Consider the following 9,554-nt stretch of genomic DNA (forward strand, 5'->3'; position numbering starts at 1 on the left):
TTTCACACAGCGAGTGGTTCGAGTCTGGATCGCACTGCCTGCAAGTGTAGTGGAGGCATTCAAGAGGGCGTTAGATGATTATTTGAATAGAAACAATGTGCAAGGGTGTAGGGGAAATGGCAGGAGAATGGCACTGAATCACAATGCTCATTCGGAGAGCTGGTGCAGACACAATGGGCCGAATGGCCTCCTTCTGCACTGTAACAATTCTGTGCTTCTGTGGGTCAAAAGGCTCCCTCAACTGCTTGCTGCAAGTGAAGCCTTCGAGGTGATTTCATCTTCATCAAGAGGGAATGAAGCTTCGGCAAGGCTGCACAAAGAGGTAGCTCAAGGGAGCAGGGTGAGATGATTGGAACACAACCCTCCAGGCTGTACTGCTGTTCACTTCAACTTTCGGGGAGTCCTGAAATGGGGGCCACGAATATAAGAAAGTCAGGAATACATCCCATAGGAATTTCAGGAGAAACCCCTTTACCCAGAGAACATTTACCCACAAGGAATAGTCCGGTTCAATAACATAGATACCTTTGAGAGAAAGCCAGATAAATACATGAAGGAGAAAGGGATAGGAGGTTATGGAGATAGAGTGAGATGAAGTGGGGTAGAAGGAGACTTGTATGGAACATAAACAATGGAGTTGGTCTCTGAAGAAGGGTCATGCGGACATGAAACGTTAACTCTGTATCTCTCTCCACTGATGCTGCCAGACCTGCTGAGTTTTTCCAGCATTTTTGTTTTGGTTTCAGATCTCCAGCATCTGCAGTAGTTTGCTTTTATATTAAACAAGGGAGTTGCTGGGCTGAATGGCCAGTTTTGGTTCTGTGAATTCTAAATGGTAAAAAAAATCAGGTGAATTATCTGGATACTCACCCCTCTGTTAAATGTTCTTCTCTACACCCAACCCAGGCAACACAATGTTCGGTGGTAAAGAGGGGTGGTAAAGACAGACTTGTTGAAAGCATGTAAGAATTTGTGAGATATCTACAGTAATGGTGCCGCTTTAGAATAGTAATTGTTAATATTTGGAAGGGCAGCTTCCAGAATGTTCTGTGCTACATACGTCGCTCCTTTAGGATGTTGTTGGCCTCCTCTATCAATATGGCAGGCAGTCTGATTCCTGCCCTCCATATTGGGGCCTTGGTGAATGGCTTTCTGCCCGAGACACTGGGATAGCGCAGGGAATGGGGCGGACTGTAGGCATCAGCAGTACCAGGGTTGGAATGGATCTGGGAAGGAGGTCAGGATTGAAACAAAATGGAAAGTGAGAGATGAGAGTGAGAGAGAGAGAGACCGAAACAGGGAGACCTGGCCTAAGCGGTGGCAAAATTTGTTGCTTGGTCGATGTTGTTTTTGCAAGCCCAAATGATAAATAGGGTTGCCAACCCTCCAGGATTGGCCTGGAGTCTCCAGGAATTGAAGATCTCCAGGAAGCTGCTGTGTGCAATTCTGGAGAAAAATCATCCGGACATTAACATTTTGTTTTTTTTGCCATTTTCTTTGAACATTTCTCTTTACCAGATATAAAAACATTGAAAATGGGAGAAAGAGGCTGTTTGGCTGACAGTCAAGCGTCATCCAATTGGGTAATGAGTCTTTTTGCTTCCTGACTGGCGGAGGAAGGCAGTGCATCACAAGGATGAATGTGTTGGCCGACTAATGGCAGAATTGTGGGGGCAGTTCATGTGATGAAACCTCCAGGAATATATTTAATCACAGTTGGCAAGCCTAATGGTAAATCGGGACACAGGAGCAAGAGGGGTAAGTGGGCTTCAACTCAAAAGGAAGCTTTATTGGGATCAAAGTGTTATAGAGTCATTACGGCCCAGAAGGTGGCCATTTGGTGAAATGAGTCAAGCCCAGCTTTCCACATAGCGGCCCAGTCAGCCCCATTCCCTGCGCTTTCCCAGTAGCCCTGCGGGTGTATTCCCGCAAAGTGTCCATTTATTTCCATCCGAAACCAATTGCTTGTCCTCGATTCCACCGCCCTCGTGGGGCAGCAAGTTCAAGTGTGGTTCACCCCTGACATCTCATCCAGCAAAGCAGGAGGGAGGAGCCTGGGGAGAGCTCGGCATTCCGACAAGCGAGGCTGCCATTCGCTTTTCAATATCGGAGCACCTCAGCCAGATCCAGGTGTGAGATTGAGCGCAGGAGCAGCTCCAGCTGATAAGATCCCTGGAATCTGCTGGGCCGGTGATAAGAGATAAGACATTTTAAATGACGCAGGAAGCACCGTCTGGAAGGTTAGGGGAGAGCAGTGAGGAGCTTTGATGTGAGGTGTTTGGTGCCACAGGTCCCGCTCACTTGACGTCAAAACCTAAGAAAGACTTGCATTTATATAACTCAGAATGCCCCAGAATGCATTACAGCCAATGAAGTACATTTTTTTTAAGCCTAGGCATCGATAAGGTGGGGGGGGGGGGGGAGGTATTTGGCCCAAAGGTGGAACGGTGGTATCATCCCTACCTCTAGGCTAGAAGCTCCAGGTTTAAGTCCCACTTCAGGACTTGTTGGCCATGGAAGGCGTGTTCATAACGTGGCCAAACAGGTTGACTATCAGCCTGTGAATCATTCCAACACACCTGACGGCAGTGTTCAGAGAGGGAGGGTTTCCCAGTCAGCCATACTGCAGAAGGCAACGGCAAACCACTGCAGCACTTTGCCAAGCATCATCGCGCGGACCAATCCGATGGAAGTCCATGGTCGCTTAGGGCAGAGCACCTGAAGGAGGAGCCATTGTTACCCTGCAGGAAAAGCGGCAGCCCGATTTGTGCACAGCAAGATCCCGCAAACAACACTGACACAAATGAGCAGATTCGTCTGTCCTTTCAGTCACGTTGGCTGACGGGCAAAATGTTGGCCAGGGCAGGAGCTTTAGAAATGGCGCCATGGTAACTCGTACCTCAGCCTCAGAGCACGGGGTGGGGGGCGGTGGTGCTTGGCTTTATTGCCCCTCCCGAAAGACGTCACGTGTGATGGTGCCGCTTTCCCTCAGAACTGGCATCCCATGACGCTTGTTCAACTCCGGAGTGGGACTGGAAACACACAACCTTTCGAGTCAGCAGTGAGAGCGCTCCTCACTGAGCCATGACTGGCACCGCTGGAACGTTACAGGGTAGATTTTCCACCGCGGGCAACACTGGCGATCTGAATGCGAATTGCCCTTAAAATTGCCTTCATTTGTCAAATCGATTTTATCGCTCACGTTTCTAATAAAGCTCATTAACCTAGGCACAAACGTAAAATCTTCTATTAACCGATGCAATCGGGCAGTGCTTTGGAAGGTTTCTTTTCAACCTTGCGTTAAAATAATCCTCGATATATTTAACAGTGATAACCTCGTGTGGTCTTTTACTAAAGTTGAAAATGCATGTCTCCCTGCCACCTGTGATTAAGTAACTGAAAATAACTTTAAAAACTATACTGAATCGTTTACGAGCTTCATTGGCGTCCAGTAGTCAGTTACTTAGTGAATTAATTATTGTTTAATGTTTTAAAGATTTTACGAGGTGTCTTTTACTGCCCTTGCACCTAAAATAATATTTTTAAGAGCTCCCTTGAAGAGTCTCAAACCGGCACAATTAGCGGAAATTCGCCACGGTGACCGGTTTGGTCTGGGGGTGTGTCCAGCTTTGTGGGCAGGGCCACATTCCAGCTCGTGCCCCAAAAGCTGTAACCTGTCCGGTGCCAGGGCTAAGGACACTCCCTCCGATCCCAAAAGATCGTGGCAGGCCGTTCCACACCGGCCGTAACTTGTGTTTGAAATTCCGCAATTGTCTGAGCTGCTTTGGCCAATTTTGGGTGAAAGAAGCTCGCGCTCCAAAACGAGAAGCTGTTGTCACGCCTGCTGCAGAGAACCACAGCCTCCTGGGCCTCCTGATCACTGGCCCGGGGCGAGTGCTTTCCTGGCTCACTTCGTAAGTGAACGGAGGCCACCCCAACTCGTTGTTGCCAAGTGGTGTCGTGACATAAGCATGAAAGTGCATCGGGCCACTTACCATAGAATCCCACAGAATATCCAGCACAGAAGCAGGCTGTTCAGCTTTGCTTGTGTTGTACACCCTGTCCCTTCCTGTCACCCTCTGGTTATCATTATCCACATCGCTACCCCAGCACTAGCGCCTTGCCCTTTCTCTTTAACCTTCCAAATCTCTCCTCACCTGAACCCTCTCTCTCCCCTCCCCGCTCTTGAATTTAAAGCCCTCTCTAGAACCCAGTTACATGATTCATCAGTACACTGGTCTCACTGTGTATCAGGTGAAGGCTATCCCAGTGATCCAGCTCCCTCTTTCTCCAGTACAGCTGCCAGCGGCCCATGAATCGAAATCCGTTTCTCCCACTTCAATCTTTGAGCCATACAGTTAACTCTCTAATCTTATTTACCCTATGTTAGTTTGCTGATGGCTCAGGTAGTAATCCAGAGATTTGTGGGTTTGCTTTTTAATTTGATCCATTGCTGTTCATACAGAGCCTCTTTCTTAGTTCTACATGTGCTGTTGTTAACCACGTGCACAATGACAACTGGATTCTTCTCCTCTCACTCCAGGTTCCTCTCTGATCCCAAGAAGATGTCCTTGGCCCTGGCACCGGGCAGGCAACACAGCTTTTGGGACTGACGCTCCTAGCTGCAGAGAACCCCCTGACTATATAGACCCTGCTACAACTACGTTCCTATTTACTCCCCCCACTTACTCCTCCCACCTGTACCACGGTGCTGTGGTCAGTTTGTTCATCCATCCTGTAGTCCCTTGCTCTCTGCAAGAACCTTGAACCTGTTGGACAATTGCAAGGGTTGAGGCTCCTCCATTGCTTGCCTTCTGGATCCCTATACCTGCATACCTTACAGTCACACTCTCCGGTCCCTGACCACGGACCAACTCAGAAGTACCCAGCCCAAAGGATGTCTGCCTCCTGGCACAAAGTGCCCAGGTAACTTTCCCCCTCTCTATATACATCTCAGTGTCCAAAGCTAAGACCCCAGCTTATCAACTCGGAGTTCAAGTTCATTGAGCTGCAGACACTTCCTGCAAATGTAATTGCCGTGGATCACATTGGTGCCCACCAGTGCCCACATGCTACAGCTGCAACACCTCACCTGCCCTGGCATCTTTATGGGGTTCTCTTTAACTAATTAGGTTTCAAGTTTAGAAATATTACTCAACTGTTATCTGCAGTTGGAGTTCTTGTGGTGCAATAGGTATTATCTCTGCTTCTGAGCCGGGAGCTCTGGGTTCGAGTCCTACTCCGGGACTTCACAGCCATGGAAAATGTGTCCATAACGTGGCCAAACACCAATATGGCAGATGGTGAGAGTTGGGGGAGCCTCCTGGTCAGCCATGCATGATATGGGGTGGTGCTCCTCGGGCTGTAGTCTCTGCTGACAGGCTGGTGAGTACTTCCAGGATAAAACTAGCTATAAGCCTGTATGCTTTGTCTGACTTATATGTGTCACTGAGACACAGGAAGAAAAGAAGTCATAGGTAGTTATACCAAGTAGCTTAATCAGTTAAGCTATAAATTTAATGCCAGACATAGATCTCCCTCATACCAATTTAAACTACTGCCTATCTTTAGAGGGGTAAAATCTTAAAAACTCACCAATCACCTACCTACTCACCTAACAAAAATTTTGAACATTCACCAGCTTCTGGAGCCTGAAAAAGATGTAAAAATCAGCACCTCTTTCTCGCTCTGCACTGAATCCCCACCTACTCCAAATTCTCAAGTTTGCACTCTTACCCCAAAGCACTCGGGCTTCCTCACACTCTGCGCTCCCACACTCATCTCGCGTAAGCACAGTACCCTGGCCAGCATAAGCTTACAATCAATTTGTATTATCCGGGCCCTGTGTTTTGTAACATCCCCTCTTAGAGTAAAGCAATAGCTGAGAGAATAAACCCCCATAAATAATGTGAGGAAAACAGTCAGTAATGCCTTTCCATTTAGTGTTTGAGTTTAGTCTTAAAAAGTGAGTTATGAACCCACATTATTGAACCTGTAAATCAAAATAACCAGATTTACCGACTGTCCCCCAAATAAAGAAATTACCAGACAAGATTTCACATTTTTTTTTTACTTTTTAACACAAATCAGAATCAATGTAAATTCAACAGGAATTAACAGGCAACTCACTGTCAGTATGAAATATAAATTGCGCATGGAATAGCAGACACAACAAAGACTATCTTACAGGTTTTCTAGGTAATCCACTCCACCTGTATAGCCTCCAGTTACAGCTGCACAGTTCTTCCAAGCCAAGTTCCTTTTATCCAAGGACTTAGCCAATTCTCCACAGGCAGCAGCTTCCATGTAAACAGGGTTCCACCTGTGCAATCTTCCCCGTATGTCTCATTTCTTTCCAGAACCTCCTCCACTCTCAGCTCCCATCGATCATGGTAGCATGGGTCTACCAGAACTACCTATACCTTTGCACAGTGTGGCCGATTATGGGCATTCAATCGCTTGGAAGCGAACAAAACAGCAGCAGCAATCTGCCCGTGCTTTTTGTTGTGTGATGTGCCTGCGAGGCATTATAATGTAAAGGTGATCGGCAAAGCAAGGGTTAACTTGGGACTGGAGAATAACCCCACCCATGGTATGATGTATAGGGTTACATGGTAATAGACTGAGAGAACAGTCTGGAGAGAGCACTCTGGAAGCAGTCTGCGTGGAGGTAACAGCACCGTGCATGACAGTAACCTGGGATCTGTAATTAGATAAAGACTAACAAAGAAGTGTTCATGTTTAAAAATACAAGTCTCAAGATCTCATCATTAAGACATTTGAAGAACCCATATTGCAACACTTTCGACCACTCGGGGAATCCAGTTCTCCACCTTGGCTTTGCTGATCGTCTTCTGCCTCCTGCCCTCTTTCTCCTTTGTGTCTGGGCACATGGTTTCCATAACAGCCTTCCTGTTGGTACTGCTTCCGGGTCAAGGGTTGCTAGACCACAGGGGGTGGCCAGTATTTCTTATCCAAAATTTACAATTGATGACTTTATTAGTGATACAAACTCTTTTTGAAACATTTTTAAAAGGAATGACGGATCCCCCCCAAACATTTTAAAATAATGACAAATAGTCCTGTTACTGCTTCCAGGTCAAGGGTCACCACAGGTGTCACTCTTCCCCCTTGAGTGGCGAAGCCTGTGGGTTCAAGTCCCGCTCCAGAGGATTGAGCGTGTCCGGCACTCCGCTGCAGCACTGAGGGAGTGCAGTCTTCCAGGTGAGCGATTAAACCCACGGCTCCATCTGCCTTCTCAGCGGCCAATTAATGCCCCATCCCTTCGCCGTAGGTATTAACCCAGCAGTGGTCGGGGGTCTCATCAGCTCTCCAGCTGGCCGGCGAAACCCCTGACGTCTCCATAAGATTCCGGCCCACGCGTGTGTCGCACCCTTTGCGTTTCTCTTAAGGCGGCAGGCTGACCCCAGGCCATTACAGTGCGTTCGCAATGGTCAAGGCCCCGTGGGTCTTGCGATGTGGTTTGTGTTATCTTGACACAGGTGGAGTTCACACAGCTCGGCATCAGCGTGTGACAATAGCGGCTTCTGACATCCACGCCTGGAGGCTGCTCTCTCCCCTTTGAAACCACCTGCAACAACCTCACCTGAGCACAGCTGAGGAAGATGGCACGCTTCCACCTTGTGGTGCTCACAGCTGAGCTGCCAGGTGCTTCTATTACTGGACACGGTTTCCGGCATTATACTGGAACTCTCTCTTTTAGGTTTCCAGCCAATGACGTCCGTCAGGCGCTGGGCGTAGATTCACAACGAGTGGCTCTTCGCTGTCACCAGAACAAGGCGGGTCAGTCAGCTCTTCTCAGGGCTTGGAGGCTGGCAGGAGGAGAGGGGCTAAAGTGGAGAGAGAGAGAGAGACAGAGGGAGAAAATGAGGGAGGTGACAAACATAAGAGAGAGCAAGGAGCAGAGCAGACAGTTGGAAGTGAGAAAGGAATATTGCTGAAGGAAGAGGGAGCAGGAAACTGGAAGAGAAAGGGTGAAAAGGGAAGATTTTTATGTCAACATTGGCAATGACTGGAGATTGGGCCTGGAGTGGGCATGGGGCATGAGTGTAAGCGGGTTGCACATGTGGGCAGGGCATGGTCATGGGCAGAGCATCTAGGCAGATGGGGCATGCATGTAGGCAGAGCTAGCTTGTGGGGGGGCAAGTGTGAGCCTCCATGGTCCCTGATGCCCACTTGTCATTGGCGCAGTCGAAGAAAGAAAGGGCAGAAACTGTGGGGCTGTAAAAATGGGAAACAAAGGAGGCTGGGGTGAGTTTAAATGAGGCCGTGAGTTTAGCTGTGGGCAGGATGTTATTCCTGATAAAGGGCCCAGCAACATCTCCCCTTCAGCACCAAAACTTTCTTCCTACTGTTTACACATTTATAAAACCCAAACCTCGTGTCCTCATCACTATTTCTATATTGCCTCATCATTTTGTATGTTCTCCAATGCTGGCAATGCCCTGCATCCTATGGGCATTGGCGAATGGAGAATCATGACTGCCTGGCATCGCTCAGTCTCCCCGATGCCTCCCTCCCACTTCCCCTTCAAATATAAGTGGCAGAGATGATAAACCTCTAAATAGTGGCATTTCGAGAGCTTCCTGGTGAAGCAGGAACTGTCTAGTCTGATTTTGTGTGTTGGAGTGGGGTGTGGGGGGGGGGGTGGTGGGTGGGGCGGTGGGGGGGTGGAGTGTGGGGGGTGGATTGGGGGGGTAAGTGGAATGGGGGGGTGGTTTGGGGGGGTGGGTGGAATGGGGGTGTGGATTGGGGGTGTGGGTGGAATGGGGGGGGTGGGTTGGGGGGGTGGGGTGGAGTGGGGGGGTGTGTTGGGGGGGGTGGGTGGAGTGGGAGGTGGGGTGGTGGTGGGTGGAGTGGGGGCGTGGGTTGGCGGGGGTGGATGGAGTGAGGGGGTGGGTTGGGGGGGTGGATGGAGTGGGGGGGTGTGTTGGGGGGGGTGGGTGGAGTGGGAGGTGGGGTGGTGGTGGGTGGAGTGGGGGCGTGGGTTGGCGGGGGTGGATGGAGTGAGGGGGTGGGTTGGGGGGGTGGGTGGAGTGGGGGGTGGTTTGGTGGTGGGTGGAGCGAAGGGGTGGGTTGGGTGTGTGGATGGAGTGGGGGGGTGGGTTGGGGGGGTGGGCTGGTGGTGGGTGGAGTGAGGGGGTGGTTTGGGGGGGTGGATGGAGTGGGGGGGTGGGTTGGGGGGGTGGGTGGAGTGGGGGGTGGGGTGGTGGTGGGTGGAGTGGGGGCGTGGGTTGGCGGGGGTGGATGGAGTGAGGGGGTGGGTTGGGGGGGTGGGTGGAGTGGGGGGTGGTCTGGTGGTGGGTGGAGTGAGGGGGTGGGTTGGGGGGGTGGATGGAGTGGGGGGGTGTGTTGGGGGGGGTGGGTGGAGTGGGAGGTGGGGTGGTGGTGGGTGGAGTGGGGGCGTGGGTTGGCGGGGGTGGATGGAGTGGGGGGTGGTTTGGTGGTGGGTGGAGCGAAGGGGTGGGTTGGGTGTGTGGATGGAGTGGAGGGGGGTGTTATCACACACTGGCCTCAGAGTTGTTCTGTACCAG

At 50.3% G+C, this 9,554-nt stretch overlaps 1 long non-coding RNA gene across 1 annotated transcript; it reads left to right on the top strand.

Moving 5' to 3' along the window:
- Positions 1–2,660: 2,660 nt before the first annotated feature.
- On the top strand, positions 2,661–6,052 carry LOC121271544. Its single transcript, XR_005941735.1, has 2 exons — positions 2,661–3,112; positions 4,544–6,052. It is a non-coding gene; the product is annotated as an uncharacterized LOC121271544 (long non-coding RNA).
- The last annotated feature ends 3,502 nt before the right edge of the window (positions 6,053–9,554 follow it).

Source organism: Carcharodon carcharias, chromosome 31 (assembly GCF_017639515.1).
Source record: "Carcharodon carcharias isolate sCarCar2 chromosome 31, sCarCar2.pri, whole genome shotgun sequence".
In the NCBI taxonomy this organism is placed as follows: domain Eukaryota; kingdom Metazoa; phylum Chordata; class Chondrichthyes; order Lamniformes; family Lamnidae; genus Carcharodon; species Carcharodon carcharias.